At 42.5% G+C, this 16,527-nt stretch overlaps 1 long non-coding RNA gene across 1 annotated transcript; it reads right to left on the minus strand.

Moving 5' to 3' along the window:
• Window positions 1-2,933: 2,933 nt before the first annotated feature.
• Window positions 2,934-5,108, minus strand: LOC309691661. The gene is made up of 3 exons (XR_014272077.1): window positions 4,915-5,108; window positions 4,441-4,536; window positions 2,934-3,678 (listed from the first exon to the last, which is right to left on the minus strand). It is a non-coding gene; the product is annotated as an uncharacterized lncRNA (long non-coding RNA).
• Window positions 5,109-16,527: the final 11,419 nt, after the last annotated feature.

Consider the following 16,527-nt stretch of genomic DNA (forward strand, 5'->3'; position numbering starts at 1 on the left):
TCTGAGGCACTGCAGGACAAAGTCTGAGGACAAGGAAATGACGAGTCACAGAACAAAACCAAAAAATATACTGGTACTTCCTGGTACTGCCCCTTGAGCTCACTGCACCACTCCTCCCCTGCAGCTAAGCCAGGGACCACACCTCCGCATCAATCTTCAAAGTTTTACTTGTACAGCACCAACGTGGTTAACGGCACAGAGAAAGCTTTTTTTTTTGTCAGTGAGGTCGTGATATAGCGCTCTGCACAGACTCGCTCTACTGGGAATGAGACAATGAGTTTGGACAAGTTTCGGTGAGCAGCAACACCATGATTGACTGGTATTAAGGCGCCTAAAAGGTGCCAGTACATCATTCTCCACACCATAACGACGCCCATCCTCTGCAAGAACAGTCATCAGGTGGGGGAGAGTCATAGGAGAGTTGGAGAATAAACGTAACCTGGGTGTCTACTGTCTTGTGCAGCCTGGGAGCTGATTGAATGTTAGGGTGGGTACAGTTTCCTCTGCGGTGGGGTCGGGTGGGCTGGCCCGGGTCCTGTGGGGCTGGGCGGTCCTGCTGCCGTAGGCCCTGATCTGGATGGGCCTGGGCTCCCTTGCCTTGGTGGGTGCCGAAGGACGGGGGTTCCTACTGGGGTCAACGGGGGAGCTGGCCCCAGGGAAGGGCATCTTGCTCCTCCCTTCTTTTCCTTTCCATCCCCGGCTGCCTCCCTCTTCCCACTCCAACACACCCACCCACACAAGTAGGGCCTTGGGGTGCGGGTGTGTCACCAGGGTGCAGGGGAGGCATCCCCCCCCGTCCCCTTCTGGCCACCAGTGCCTCAATTTTATTCCACAACTTAGACATCCACATTACTCACACTCTCATAACACATACATATATTGGGCCTTGAGGGTGGGCACGTTAACTGTGTCCAGTGGACGGTCTGTGTATTCAACCCCACCTCTTGCGCCGGTGCCCACCTCTCAATTTTAAATCCATGTAGACATTGAGGGTTCTCGGGAGGGGCCGTGCTAACACCTGCTGCTCTCTGGCAGCAGCACCATGCTCTCCCGTGTTTTAAATGCACCTTAGAACAACATGCAGCAACACTACACATGAGCGAGAGGAGGGAGGTTTGGTGTCTTCACACACCCCTGTTCTCTGCTGGCCATCGGGGTGGAGGGGCTGGGAGGAGGTGTTGGCCGTCCGATTGGGATCTGGGATGCGGGGCCTCCCTGCTGCTGCGGAGCCTGGGGCGGTCTGCTTGCCTCCACCCCAGGGGAAAGGGTAACATCTCCTGGGTCTAGGTGCCATTTCCCCCTCCAGGGGCGAGGGTATACCTGGACCTGGGGTATAGAGTTTGTTTGGGGAGTGTGATTGTGTGTACAGTGTCCATGTATGTCTATCCCTACGTTGGGTGAGTGTTAAGTATTTGTATATGCACTGTAAAATCTAATTAGTTCCCAGAACTCAAAAAAATTGAGGAAACTCGTTGCCTCAAAAAAATTGAGTAAAGCTTAGCTAAAAATGACTAAATTGGGACAACTTATTTATTTTGAGTACACTGTACAAGCTCATTTGTTCCCAGAACTCAAGAAAATTGGATCAAGTTTACGTAAGATGATCAAGTTAGGGCAACTTACTCATTTTGAGTACACTGTACAGCCTTGTTAGTTCCCACAACTCAAAAAAATTGAGGAAACTCGTTGCCTCAAAAAAACTAAGTAAAGCTTACTTAAGATGACTGTTAGGACAACTTACACATTGCAAGTCTGCAGTATTAAGAATAACTTGATATTTCTGTACAATTTTAATTGTTTACCTACTGATAAACATTTCAAGTTCAACTAAATGAAAAAACTATTCGTGGTAACCTGAATATGATTAGAAATAATTAACAACACTTTTTGTAATGATGTTAAAATCAGCCCAACTTTTATTTTCAAACACAACAAAGTATAACAGCCAACATACTGGACACTGTTCTGCTGAACAACAAACAATTATATTGTCATCACTGTAATAATCTTACAATGAAACAAAGTCTCAGATGTAATTATTCTGAAAATAAGTTTAGGCCTACCACAACTTTGTTTTGTACTTATATTACTTATATAATCAAAATAAAATATATTTATTGTTCTGTCACAAGTGCAGTCTCTGATTTAAACAACACATTTGTTTTTCATTCCAACACAGGAGCTGGAATGTTGTAATGTTTTAAGGATGCTTGTTTCCAGTCCAGGCATTACTGCCTGAATGACTATCATGGATCGAGGTGATCCAAATGTAGGTGCAGAAGAAAGTCTTTAACTTCCCTTAAGTACAGTGGCAGTGGATGTGGGTTGGATATGCAATGAGCTTGAACCTGCAGGCGACCATCTTCACTGACCACACCATCTGTGACGGAGGACTCATCTCTCCTGGTGTCCTGCAAGCAAACAATCATATTTTTTTGGAACATGAACTTAATTGCTTTCTTAAAATATTTTTTTCTGCATTTGTTATAAAACAGACTCCAATTTGGACAATCTCAGGCTCCCTCCCCACCGGAGAGGTGACATTCAATGTCCCACTGTCAGTCTGGATAGCCCTGACCCTCACCCAACACACACTGTAAACCCGAACAAGTTGACTGAACTTAAAACTTTTGTGGAAACTGATTACCTCAAAAGATTTAAGTACAAAAACTCATATCTTCTAAGTATGGGGTACTCAAAATTTGTATTTATTGTTAACCTAAAAATTTTAAATTATATTTTATATTTTATTAATTGAGCTTTACTCAAAGACTGTATACTTTAATTTCAATATTTTTGTGTTTCTTGTAGTTTATTATTTTGATGCAACACAATGCAATTATATTATAACCTAAACTCAAATTATCTGATTATTAATTAAAAGATATGTTGTGAGTGTAGACTACTAAAAAAAAAAAAGTACGGAAATTCAGTTACTTTACATTTTGTTTATTTAACATTTTTTCATGAAAATTTAAAAACATCACAAATGTTTTTATAAAACAACTAACATGGACATCGGCACCATAAAGTGAGCATTATAAATTCTGTGTAGAACATTTATCTTTTTATAAACTCACAAAGGACGACATCAGTCCTAATTGCATCTTTCTCAAAATACACAAAAATGCAAAACAAAAAGTCAAATACTAATCACTTTTTTTTAAATAGAAATGAAAAACAATTTTTTAAAATGGGTACAAAGATGATCAGCTTCCAAATAACCAGATAAGGCAGTCAAGTATAGGAAAATTAGGTAAACTGATGGAGTTAAATCCACCCAAAGCCTGTAGTAAACTTAAAGTGCTTAAAGTGCTTCAAACAAAGTGCTCAGTAACAGAGTGCGTGTCCTAACAAACATTGCCTTATATTCCTTAAGAGCATGTAGGCAGGGGTTTCAGGGGTTTGCCGTCATCAAGCCCCATGAAGACATTTTGGACTAAGGCAAATGTGTGAACCAGCTTCCTGGGGTAGTCTAAATGCAGAGCATAGATCAAGCCAAACAATAAAGCAAATGCATTTGCAAATCTGGGAATATCACGCATCACCTAGTCACCTTTCACCAAAACAGCCATGCTTGAGGAAGTAAAATGGACTGGACTGGGAAGCGCCGTCGGTAACCACTGTGAGAAGGGCAACTGGAGTGTCAATGAGGGTCGACTCATCCAATGCGTCCGCCTGGAATAGACACAGTATCAGTGGTAAATGGCCTGTATTTGTATAGTGCTTTACACATTCAGTCATCCAGACATTCACACCCATTCACACACTGGTGATGGCAGCTACATTGTAGCCACAGCCACCCTGGGGTGCACTGACAGAGGCGAGGCTGCCGGACACTGGCACCAGCGGGCCCTCTGACCACCACCAGTAGGCAACGGGTGAAGTGTCTTGCCCAAGGACACAACGACCGAGACTGTCGGAGCCAGGGCTCGAACCGGCAACCTTCTGATTACAAGGAGAACTCCCAACTCTTGAGCCACGATCGCCCCAATTAAATAAGTAAGGTTGGTTTGAGAGAATGTGACAAGCATGACCTGTAATCTAGCAAAACATTCAGCAGTGTAGTGGGTTACTTTGTAACGAGTTAGGGTACTCTACTTTTTTTGAAAAATGTACATTAACGTGTTAGCTTCTTGCATTACATAATTTGTATTTTTATTATTTTTCTAAAAAAAAAAGTAATTTTTTATTTCATGACTTTATCTCAAAAAGAAACTAAATCTTGACTTCAGCCTGGTTTTTGGGCCACCTGCAGCATAGCCATAGTGCTGTGATACGCCTGTGCCCTGCTCCTGACCTGTGTGTGTGTGGGTTTTCTACAGAGAGGGTATTTTGTTTGTACAATTTGGTAGCTGCTAGGGTATTAAATTGTATTTAAAAAAATCCATAGCATTTTATCTTACTGGCAGAATTTAAGTAATGCAAAAATACACTTACATTACATGTCTAAAAGAATTCTGGGTCCTCCTCCCGCAGGTATACAGGAAGGGCACGAAGTACTGCAGTGCGTTTCACGTTGATATCAGGCGCCTCCTAAAAAGGGAAAAGAAAAGTTCATTTAACGCAAAGTTTTCAGGTGTCATTCTTTGGGGAGAATACATGTTTATGAAACTGCATGACATCAGACTCTACTAAATTTTGGAGACTTTTCTTTTAAGATACAACCTTTCTGTCTCTTGTGACAGAGAGTATGTTTCTTAATCATTTGACAAAAACCCTACACAGTATTTTAAAATAGTGTTCTCCAGATCAGAGCTGTGATCTATATAGAACATGGGGTTCAAAGCAAGGAAAAATTGTGTGTTTATCAGTGAAACTTTTAATTTGTGTTAATTTTATCATTATCAATATATGAAATCTTCACCTTAAGGGACTTAATGAATGGTTTCTTCAATAGATCTTTCAACTCACCTGTGTTTACTGTCTCCACCTGAAATTAATTGCAGTCTGAATTTTTTTTTCTTCTGTCTTTTTGTCTTTGGCCTTCAGCCTTGGAAGAAAAAATAAAAATATTGAAAACCTTATCAGCACACTAAATATACAACACCTTGCTATATTTCAATTGTTTTAGATAGAAGTTGCCACTGCTAGCTAAGTCACTTTTGAATGATGCTAATGAGAAGAAAATACCAGAGGCGCAAAACACCAGCTACTGGTAGACAGAACAATCAGCCGAGACTGCAAGACCAGACTGACCAACCTGTGCACTGCCTGGATTGATTACAAGAAGGCCTATGACTCAATGCCCCACAGCTGGATACTGGAATGCCTAGAATTGTACAAGATCAATGGGACCCTAAGAGGGTCAGGAACTCAATGGGGATGTGGTGTACAACACTAGAGGCCAACTCCAAGCCCATAGCACAAGTCACCATCAAGTGCGGGATCTACCAAGGAGATGCTCTGTCCCCACTGCTGTTCTGCATAGGCCTGAACCCCCTCAGTGAGATCATTAACAAGACTGGCTACGGATACCGACTACGGAATGGAGCAGTTGTCAGCCACCTCCTGTACATGGATGACATCAAGCTGTATGCCAAGAGTGAACGAGACATCGAGACCACCAAGTACCTGCAGAGGGTCAGGCAAGTCCTGAGGAGTCAGCTGAATGGTAAGAACAAGATCCGGGCCATCAACACATACGCCCTGCCCGTGATCAGGTACCCTGCTGGGGTAATAGGCTGGCCAAAGGAGGAGATAGAAGCCACTGACATAAAGACAAGAAAGCTCCTTACCATGCATGGAGGGTTTCACCCCAAGTCCAGCACCCTGAGGCTGTACGCTAAGCGGAAGGAAGGGGGCCGGGGACTGGTGAGTGTCAGCACCACAGTCCAGGATGAGACAACGAACATCCAAGAATACATTGGGAAGATGGCCCCAACTGACCGAGTGCTCAGTGAATACCTCAGGCAGCAGAAACCCAAGAAAGAGGAGGGAGACGAGGAATCATCATGGAAGGACAGGCCCCTGCACGGTATGTACCACCGGCAGATAGAGGAGGTGGCTGATATCCAGAAATCCTACCAGTGGCTGGACAAAGCTGGACTGAAAGACAGCACAGAGGCACTAATCATGGCAGCACAAGAACAAGCTCTGAGCACAAGATCCATAGAGGCTGGGGTCTATCACACCAGGCAAGACCCCAGGTGCAGGCTGTGTAAAGATGCCCCAGAGACAATCCAGCACATAACAGCAGGGTGCAAGATGCTAGCAGGCAAGGCATACATGCAACGCCATAACCAAGTGGCCGGCATAGTGTACAGGAACATCTGTGCCGAGTATAACCTGGAAGTCCCGAGGTCAAAATGGGAGATGCCCCCAAGGGTGGTGGAGAATGACCGAGCTAAGATCCTGTGGGACTTCCAGATACAGACGGACAAAATGGTGGTGGCTAACCAACCGGACATAGTGGTGGTAGACAAACAGAAGAAGACGGCCGTAGTGATCGATGTAGCGGTTCCGAATGACAGCAATATCAGGAAGAAGGAACACGAGAAGCTGGAGAAATACCAAGGGCTCAGAGAAGAGCTCGAGAGGATGTGGAGGGTGAAGGTAATGGTGGTCCCCGTGGTAATCGGAGCACTAGGTGTGGTGACTCCCAAGCTAGGCGAGTGGCTCCAGCAGATCCCGGGAACAACATCGGAGATCTCTGTCCAGAAGAGCGCAGTCCTGGGAACAGCTAAGATACTGCGCAGGACCCTCAAGCTCCCAGACCTCTGGTAGAGGACCCGAGCTTGAAGGATAAACCGCCTGCAGGGGCGTGCTGGGTGTTTGTTATATATATATATATATATATATATATATATATATATATATATATATATAGTTAGTTAAGGCTATGGATTGAAAATACCCCCCACACCCCACCCCTAACGGCTGCACCTCCTGAAGAATTTTGTCTGGGCTCTTATCTCACTTTTTTATTTCAAACAATCAACAGAAAATTTCACAGACATAGTTTTCTGTAAGGTTTTTAAGGCTGTGGTGTTAATTTTTAAGTAACATGAGCCCAGCGGCAGCAGCAACGCTAGGCTAACACTAACTAGCTAGCAAGATTATAAACCTGGTGCTAAACTAAGAGAAGCCACAAAATCAGTTTGAATAAGAGTAAACATTTACTCACCAAGTCAGTGTATCAGGTAAAGATCCACAGCAATGACAATAATCTCTTGAGCTGAGCTTCTCCAGGTTTGCTCAACATATTCCATAAAAAATGCTGGCACCATGAACTGATCCGAGAGGGAGGAGGACGGTAGTGACGTGGCATTTTCAAAACACATCTTTCATCCTTCCGCCCCGAGAAGAAAAACTTCCATCTTACTTAGTTTTTCTAAGTTAAGACAACACAAATAAATTGAGTTTATCAGCATTTTTTTTGCATAAAAAGTACTGGTAACTTATTTAAATCGAGTTCTAATAACAAATTGTTAAAAATTGAGTTTAGCCTATTTAATATTTTTAATTAAACACAATATTACATTTTACAGTGTGTGTGCATGAGGGTTGGAATGCATGTTTGTGTCGGTGTGTGCCTGTTTGTCTGTGTTTATATGTCAGGTCGGGTCTTACACTCCACCTCTCTGGGAACTCCCAGGCCCTCCAAGGCCTATCTCCCCTCACCACACTCCCTGCCGGTAACTGACGCCCTCAGGGGTCGGTGCGTTGGTGGTTCTTGGTGTCCGGGGCTGGGCGCTCAGGTATGTACCAGCTCACTCCCGGTGACTACTTGGCGGGGCCTGGTGCCTGTTGCTCGGTCAGGCCTCTTCCGGGGCAAAGGGGAGCCTGGATCTCCTCCATGCCTGCTTCATGCCCTGGGGGACAGGGCTATCCGGTTGTTCAGTGATGACGCGACGAATCCTACTTCCGGGTCTAAAGTAGTCTGCGTTTAATATGGCTTTTGTGTTGTTAACATGTTTAATGTCTTGTATTTTCTTCTATTTGATCTCAAAAAGCTCCTAAAACAGTCAGTGATCCCTGTTGACCTCCCTCGGCTTTTATTACCACTAATCATTTATTTAAGCTCAGTTTTTAAAACCTTAGGATGTAACTACAGCCTAGCCCATGCAGCAGTACATGAATGACTAACCTCGTATTGTGGATGGATTATCTCAGTTGTCTGTGAAGGTTCTCAGTCATCCAGGTCATCGTAGTCAAAGGAGCTTGCAAAGAAAAGCGTCTGGACTTCTTTAAGTTGCTTAAAGACGTTTCACCTCTCATCCGAGAAGCTTCTTCAGTTCTAAGGTCAAATGGTGGAGAGTCCCTACAAACGTCACTGCTGTTTAGTTTTCTGTCTTCATTTATGCTGGAAGTGATAACAGAGCTGTACGTTTTAATTTGTTTCCAAAACCCTGCAGTCAGGACATGCTATATTGTATTTAGATAGAAGCTAGCGAGCTAACTCCCTGCTAACTTCTAACTCCGTTAAATGTCATAAATTCCATTTTCATGGATGCCTGGATGTTAAACTCAATTGTTACACCTGGTAGAGCAGAACGCTGATCATTTTATTAAAGATGAACGACTTTAGACAGTTTTTCAACTCTCAGTAATGCCATAGTGATCGTTTGATATATGGACCTGCAGCGGAGTTTAGACCCAGACACGGCTAGTGACGTCAGACTGAACAACCGGATAGCTCTCTACATCCTCTAGCAGACCATTACATGGGGAAACCTTTTGAATACAAGCACACTGATCCACTCAGGTGTGCACACGGGTGTTCACTGGTCATAGACATAAACTACACCTTTATTGGCTGCTATTTCCAAGCACATTGTGCGCTGTCGGTCCTACGTGCTGCACAACAACATTCAATATTTCGTATTTACTGCTGTTTATACTTAACTCGATTAATGCAATGCTGTTGTGTTCAGTATGTTGCTCTGTTTTTTTTTTGCTTGTTTTCTCTTCTTTTTCTCTCAACAGGTGATCCAGGAGATTTTTTTTCTCTTCTTTCTCTTTTTAAGTGCCCTTTCTCACTGTCCCTCTTCCCTTCTGTTTTTCTTTTCCTTCATCTTTCTTTCTCCCTTTCCTATCCCTCAGTCATGTCTGTCCCGTCTATAACAACTGAAAATAATATAAAATAAATAATAACAACAAAGGTCGATCAAATGGACCAATACGGCAAGGTCGTGATGATCCATTTGGCAAAGTAAATCCATTGGGTATCCTTGTTGGTCTTCAGACAACAATTCTGACGGCTAAAGAACCAAATGGGACAGGCAAAAAAAAAAAAAAAAAGAACAGTCATCAGACCAGGCTACATTGAAAGCCTGAGTGCAATTGAGCCTCAGAATGGTGAAAAATTAAAGAAGAATCAGAGAAAAGACATGCTTGTTAGGCTAATTGGTGTAGTGTGATGTGAGAATGTGGAATTGCTGGGGAAGCTGCATGAACAGATGAGAGAGATGGATGGATGGATCTATGAGACTCAAATCTTACTGCTATCGTGCTGCCTGGTGTCTGTAGCTGTGTGACTTTTGCTCCTTGCATCTATTTCTGTCAAATTAGCAGAACTGGGCCAACAAAAACGTTATTGTTCATCAAGATTAATTGTCTGGGGTCTGGGTTAATTGCATTAATGTTAACCAATTTTCTATGCATTTTGTCCTTAATACCTATTAAACTGCCCTCGTCCCACACGTGTGGCATTGTTTCCCTCAATTGTAAGTTTGACTTATTATAATTTAAACTGAACCTTTTCTGTTTGTTTCCAGCTCCATATTTTTATTCTTGGACTTTGTTAAGGTTGCTTTGCATGATAAAAACCTTATAACAATCCTTGATATTGGTGTAGACCACGGGTGTCAAACTCAAATACACAGTGGGCCAAAATTCAAAACTGGAACAAAGTTGTGGGCTAACATTAATATTTATTGAAAAAAAATCTTCCTCCAGATATAAGAATGAATCTTTTCTTATGGACTCAAATAAGTTTTGCTGGAAAACTGAATATGGAACAAGCAAAGCTTAATACTAAACAATATATATATTAGCTGTATAATACCAGTAGGCCAGCTCTAATAGTAATTTGGTATGGCTTCGCGGGCCAAATGTAATTAGGCTGCGGGCCAAATTTGGCCCGCGGGCCAGAGTTTGACACCTATGGTGTAGACAATCAGATGATCCACTAACTAAAGTAAAGTGTTTAGTTCCCCCCCCTTTAAAGAAGTTTTCTCCTGATTGGCTGCCTCTCTTAAACAGGAGCTCTGAATGTCAGGTGTGTGACGCTTCTTTGTCAAATGCTGTATTTTTTAAATGTACTATATAAATAAAAACCATATTAGGACTGATAAAACAAATTATATTTACTCATAAATTATTAACTAGACGGTAAATAAATCAGATCTTTGGATTCAACTCTGCTTCACCTGAAGAGAGAGAAAAGTGAGACATCGTATCATCAGGTGTTCAAATTTTACTTCCAGCTGTGACTGCTTGAGACGTGGGAGTGAGGAGGATGATGTGGATGGACCGCGATCATCTCCTCCTGATGGATGGGGCTCACAGCGTAGTGTTTTGGCAGGTAGACTGATACTCCTGCTTAGTGCTGCTACACCTGATCACCACAAACCATCACAGGGGATGAAGCTCCTGTTTTTTCTGCCCCCCTCCTCCTCCTCCCCCTCTGCTCTTCCTCGACTACTCCAGCTCTGAGAGACGGATGAAAGGGAAGGCAGGAAGCGGTGCTGGGAGTCAGGACAGGTGGCAGCTTCGATTAAATGTAAAATGATGAAGAGGGGGTGATGCTCAAGCAGCAGGGACAGCTCACCTGTCACGGCCCCTGCTGCCCCCGCAGTCATCGCCAGGAACGCCAGAAGGACCGCCGGACAGGCTGATTCATGACCCGGCTGGCACGAGGCTCTCAAAACAATTTAGGGATAAAGAATCGTCATCTTTAAAGCCCCCCATTGCTCCGCTCTCCCCGTTTAATGTCTTGACACCACATTTTTTCTCAGCTCCACTCTGCTCTTCTTCTGTGGTTAAGGGCTTCCTGCGCTGGGCGATGCCGGGGCCTAACCGGATCACTTTGTCACAGCAGAAAGTGGACCAGGCGGCTGTGACACCGGGCTCAGGCTGTTTGTCATCGCTGAGGTTTACAGTATTTGTCAAAGCAGGCCAAGGCAGCGCGTTTCAAGTATCAAACATTTCTGAACTTTACTGGCAGGAGAGACTAAGAGGGAATCGAACCTGCACTTCGCTGCCACCTGTGTCTGAGGTCAGTCACAGGCTGTGCAGGAACCTCACGTCAGAAGCATAAACAGCAAAAACAAGCTGGAGGTTAAATGTGATGGTGCAGCGGGTTACTCAGAGGAGCTTTACCTGAAAGTGCAGAGTTTGAACTGCGTATGTGCCAAAAGTCAACATTGAAGCTGTGCATACAGCACATGTCCTTCCTAACCCATCACCTGCTTTGTCATTCTTTTTCACCTGTGTGGACAAAGTTATCAAATGAGCATCATGTTGAATTTAATAAGACTTGAACTCAACATCTAAGACCATAAATTCACAAACGTGTTTATTAAGCTCATGAACTGAGTGAGAATTATGAACCAGCTTCCCATCGACTTCTCAACAATCCAACTTCTTTTCACAACACATAGAGTCCTCGGGGAGGGGCGGCCATATGCAGCTGGCCGCCCCTCCCCGAGGTTCTGCTGGAGGTTTCTTCCCGTTAAAAGGGACTTTTTTCTTCCCACTATTGCCAAAGTACTTGTTCATAGGGGGTCATGTGATTGTTGGCTTTTTCTTTATATGTATTATTGTAGGGTTTACCTTACAATATAAAACACCTTGAATCGACTGTTGTTGTGATTTGGTGTTGTATAAATAAAATTGAAATTGAAAGAATTACACAAAAAATTATTGAATCAAATCTTCAAAACCCAACCTACCAAAAAATAAAAAGGAACCCATGTTCAGAATTTATACGCCAAAGATGTTTGCAGCTACAACAATCTTTTACAAAAACTTGATATTCTTCTAACTGCTGAAAGCTTAAAATGAAAATATGGGTTCAGTGGTGTCTTTGTCTTTAATGGAACAATGGAAAACAGTAATAAACCTTTTTTCTTATAGAAATCTAGAATAGAAACACAGGAAACGGCCCGTTCCTTCGAGGATGATAAAGTAGAAGGAGCTTGGCCGATGTGTCTGTCACTTCTCTAGAGTGTGACACTTTTTGCTCTTGAGTGACACACATCAACAGATTTTCACTGGACTGTCATAAGTTTCAGACATTTACGTTCCACAGAGGGAGGACTGTATTCAGACTAAATCACCTCAAAAACTAATAAAGGGTCTCACCAGCCGCAGCTGTACTTTGGCCAAAGAACACAGCAGGTTAGATCAGTTTTAAATGTCACATCTGTCGACACCACCATAGATGCTATTAGATGGAGTTTCTTTCCACTTCAGCTCTTCCAAGTTCTGTTTTTAGTTCAGCTGCTGCTTGTTAGTAACTCACCAGATGTCAGTTTAGTGGGAAGCTGGGCTATCAGCCAAGGAACAAGTGATTAGCTTTTGGTGGTGATGAAGAACTTTAAAAAAAAAATCAATTAGTTTCACTTTCTCCATGTCTGTATTTTTTTTTTTTTACTGACTGCAATGAAAAGAAAAAAATTTGTAGCGGTCTGTTGAGCTGTCAAAGTATTTTGTCCCATTTTTATCTTAAAAATCTTTTTTTTTAAGGAGATCTCGTTGAGCCGTTATCCACATAATAAATCATCAACTAATCGTACCCTGCAGTGTTCTGCTATATTTCATGTACAACAGCTAAAGGCTGGAGGCAGCCTCTAGTGGACATTAGCAGAACTGCAGGTTTTGTTGTTTATCAATTTTTTTGTTTGAAGCTAAAGAAAACATCTGACATGTGCCTGCTTCATTTAAATAGTTTGGACGTAGAGTAGGTCTACTGAACTTAAGTCAGTTGTACTGAAAGTTTCATTTTAACAGCGAGAGCAGTTACTTAACCTGAAGTGAGAATGTAAACAAACTGTGCCACAGCCTGGCTGCACATGAATTTGCAAAGGAAGCGCTGAACTGAAAGACAACAAGCAGCTCATCTGCATTTATTACTCACTGGAAGGCAAATTTTGGAATCTAGTGCATGCAAAATGCAGACAGTGTAACTTGACATTAATAAGTATTGATGATCCTTCCCTGTAAGGGAAGGGATAGCTCAGTAGGTAGAGCGGTTGCCCCATGATCGGAAGGTCAGGGGTTCGAATCCCCTGAACGGCTACCCTGAGGTACCCTTGAGCAAGGTACCATCCCTACACGCTGCTCCCCGGGCGCTGCACTGGTGGCTGCCCACTGCTTCACTGAGTGAATGGGTCAAATGCAGAGAAGAATTTCCCCACGGGGATCAATAAAAGTGTACATTATTATTAAGTGGACACATGGACCCAAACCACGGTGCCAAAATCCTCCTTACAGCTTAACACAGACACGCCTCACTACTCAAAAGTGCTGAATTTTTCTTTAATTTGCATGTAATTTCTGGGTCAGCTGAGGAAGTTGCAGGACAGTGTCGTCCCATTTTTCTCTTTCTCAGAGTCCACAGAATACCTGAAAGAATGATGGCCTCTTTACCTCCTGTTGCTGTTCAGAGCGAGCCACGAGCGGAGATGTTTCACCTTTTCGATTAGAAATGTTTCAGACAGAATGACTTTGATAATTTGATGACATGAGCCATCTTCATTAGTTCATGTTTTAGTTTTATAAATATCCAGCCCATTAGTTTGCACACACAACAAAGGATGTGGAGTATTTAACAAGTAATGGGCCTCTCCAGCTTTCCATTTTAATGAGACAAAAAGGAGAATAGCCATTCTGCTGTCAAGCTGCAGTGAAGAAAAGACTCTTTTTTGTCATGTAAATGTGGCTGTAACAGAGAGGAAAACATTTATTAGACAAACGTGGATGTTTCTACGAGGATGCTGGGAGGGTGAATGTGATTTCTGGCTGGATTACAGAAGAAAACTGATGCAGGATTTGGATTAGGAAAGGTAAAATGGGAGGGAAGGGAATGGGAAATCTGTTCTATGTCAACCTGAAAGAAGTCACAAAACAGACAAACTAAAACATTAAGTGCATTTCTATTTTAGTTACAAACTATTTACAGCTGCTAGTGCCATTATTCCGAGGAATTCTGAGGAGACTCTCTGTGAAACTTCACAACAACCGGGCTAATTAACTCTTATTTCAACTACGCACACATAAACACAGAAAATGTACTAATTACTGTGATTATTCATTGTGAATCATGAGCGGTGTGTTCACATTTTTCATTTGGTTCAATCAAAATAAAACAAGAAAAGCTGCTTTTAAGCTGCCGTTGCCCCACATGATGAGCAGTCTTAGCTGCACTAAGTGCTCGACTCCCTGATGAAAAGCTATTATATGATTTATCTGCTTGCTGTGGATCTTCACTTGGCTCTCCTACAGTGGTTTAACCAAGCAGCAACCTCTGTGACTGAATAATGAAACCAACGCTGGAGGGGCTAAACCTGTAGTTCCTCAAATGTCCACACGAGGCTTCAGCAGTGAATCAGTCCCTATAGACTCCCAGGTTTAAATGTCCAACTTAGAGGCCATGGTTGCTTTGACTGAATTTCAATTAAATTTTATTTATAGGGTGCCAGCTCACAAAATGATCACATTATCCCCGATGAGCAAACACTTGATGTTTTTAAATGGCTGAACACTCAAAAAGTGTCCCTTTGAGCTAACGTCGACTGTTTTATCATTTGATTTTAATTCCTGTGCTCTGTCAGACTTAATTAATGAGTTATTTGTTGTTAGATTCATATTTTGGAACTTTATTATGCACTCGAGCCACTGGCTGTAAACATCTATCATCAGAGACACAACTGAGCTCTAAAATGAGACAGTGAAGTGTATATTCAGACCATAAAAATATAAAAATATTCTATCAGCCTACGAAGGCGTGAGATAACAGAGTCTCACATCCAGCCTGCAAATAAATTCTTAACCTTGTAGAAAAACAAATCATGCAATATATAAAAAGTCTCAGGCAATTTTATTTGTATAGCACACTTCAACAACAAGGCAATTCAAAGTGCTTTACACAACACATAAAAGGCTTAAAGACAAGATGTAAAAGAATCTGCAGGCAATATTAAAGTTTACTTTTGCAAGAAGAGCAGAACAAAAGAACAAATATATATTTGGTTATTGAAAAGGAAGGTTTGGAAGTGTTTGAACTCTTTTTTTTTAATGTTAAACCCGTGTGTGTGTGTGTTTGTGTGTGTGTTTATGCTGAAAATGTTTCTTTATGTGAGCAGCCACAATAAATCACAGGAAAATAAATAGCCTTTCTGAGCGTCATCATTAGGCTGGGGGAATTAATCATGGGCTCGCATGTGAGGACGGAGCCGAAGGAGCCGAACATCTCCATTGTGGACATGAAAGCGAAAGGGTGAAGGGGGATGGGGGAGATAACGATCTGTCGCCTGGCGAGGGTTTGAGGGGACCCGTGAAGCATCGTTGCCGCAGCCATTCATCCACCCTTCACCGTGGCCTGCCACCCGTCGCGAGGCCAGAGGAGGAGACGCTTTTCAGAGGGCTCCTTCATGTCAGCGAGCTCACATCAAAGAGCAGCTGAAAGGCATGCTGGGAGAGCGAGGGGCAAGCACACACAGGCACAGACACACTGATCATACAGGCATGTGTCAGTTCATCCTGCAGGTTACAGTGTCATGTTGTATTGGCAGCTGCGCAGACTCGCACACACACGCACACACACACACTGCAGGGGATGCTCATTAGATCAGATCGTGCAGAGTTCATTCAGCCTGTCACCAAACTCTGAGCGGCTGAGTGGACTGATCCAGCAGGCCCGCTCCACCTCTTGGCTCTACCACCCACTCTATAACTACAGGGGAAAATATCAAGTGGTGTTGTCCTAAGAAAATAAAGCCAGTGTGGTTTTACTAGAAGCAGCAACATCTGGAACTAAAAAATGAAGCCAAAACCTGCAGTAATGTGTACTGGAGGCTCCATCAGCGAGTCAGTCTCCATACACTCTCATGTTTAAATGTAAGCAGTAGCAAATCAAATCAAATCACTTTTATTGTCACATCACATGTGCAGGTACATTGGTACAGCACATGTGAGTGAAATTCTTGTGTGCGAGCTTCACAAGCAACAGAGTTGTGCAAAATACAATAATGTAAACAAGCAAAATACAAGAATGGCTACATCTGAAACTAATAAATATATGTACAATATATAATAGTATATGCATTTCTAGATGTGTATACTAAATATTTTTCTACGTGTGTGTGTGTGTGTGTATACACATATTTTACAAATTAAATAAAGTAAACAATAAATAAATATATAAAAATATACAGAGTTGAATATGTGCAAAACAAGTGGCATTTATATACAGTATGGAGTGCATAATGTTAAAGTTCCAGTAGTGAAGCTGAGGTGTCTATGAAGTGTTCAGCAGTCTGATGGCCTGATGGAAAAAGCTGTCTCTCAGTCTGCTGGTAC

The sequence above is a fragment of the Aulonocara stuartgranti genome (genome assembly GCF_965226115.1).
Source record: "Aulonocara stuartgranti genome assembly, chromosome: 2".
In the NCBI taxonomy this organism is placed as follows: domain Eukaryota; kingdom Metazoa; phylum Chordata; class Actinopteri; order Cichliformes; family Cichlidae; genus Aulonocara; species Aulonocara stuartgranti.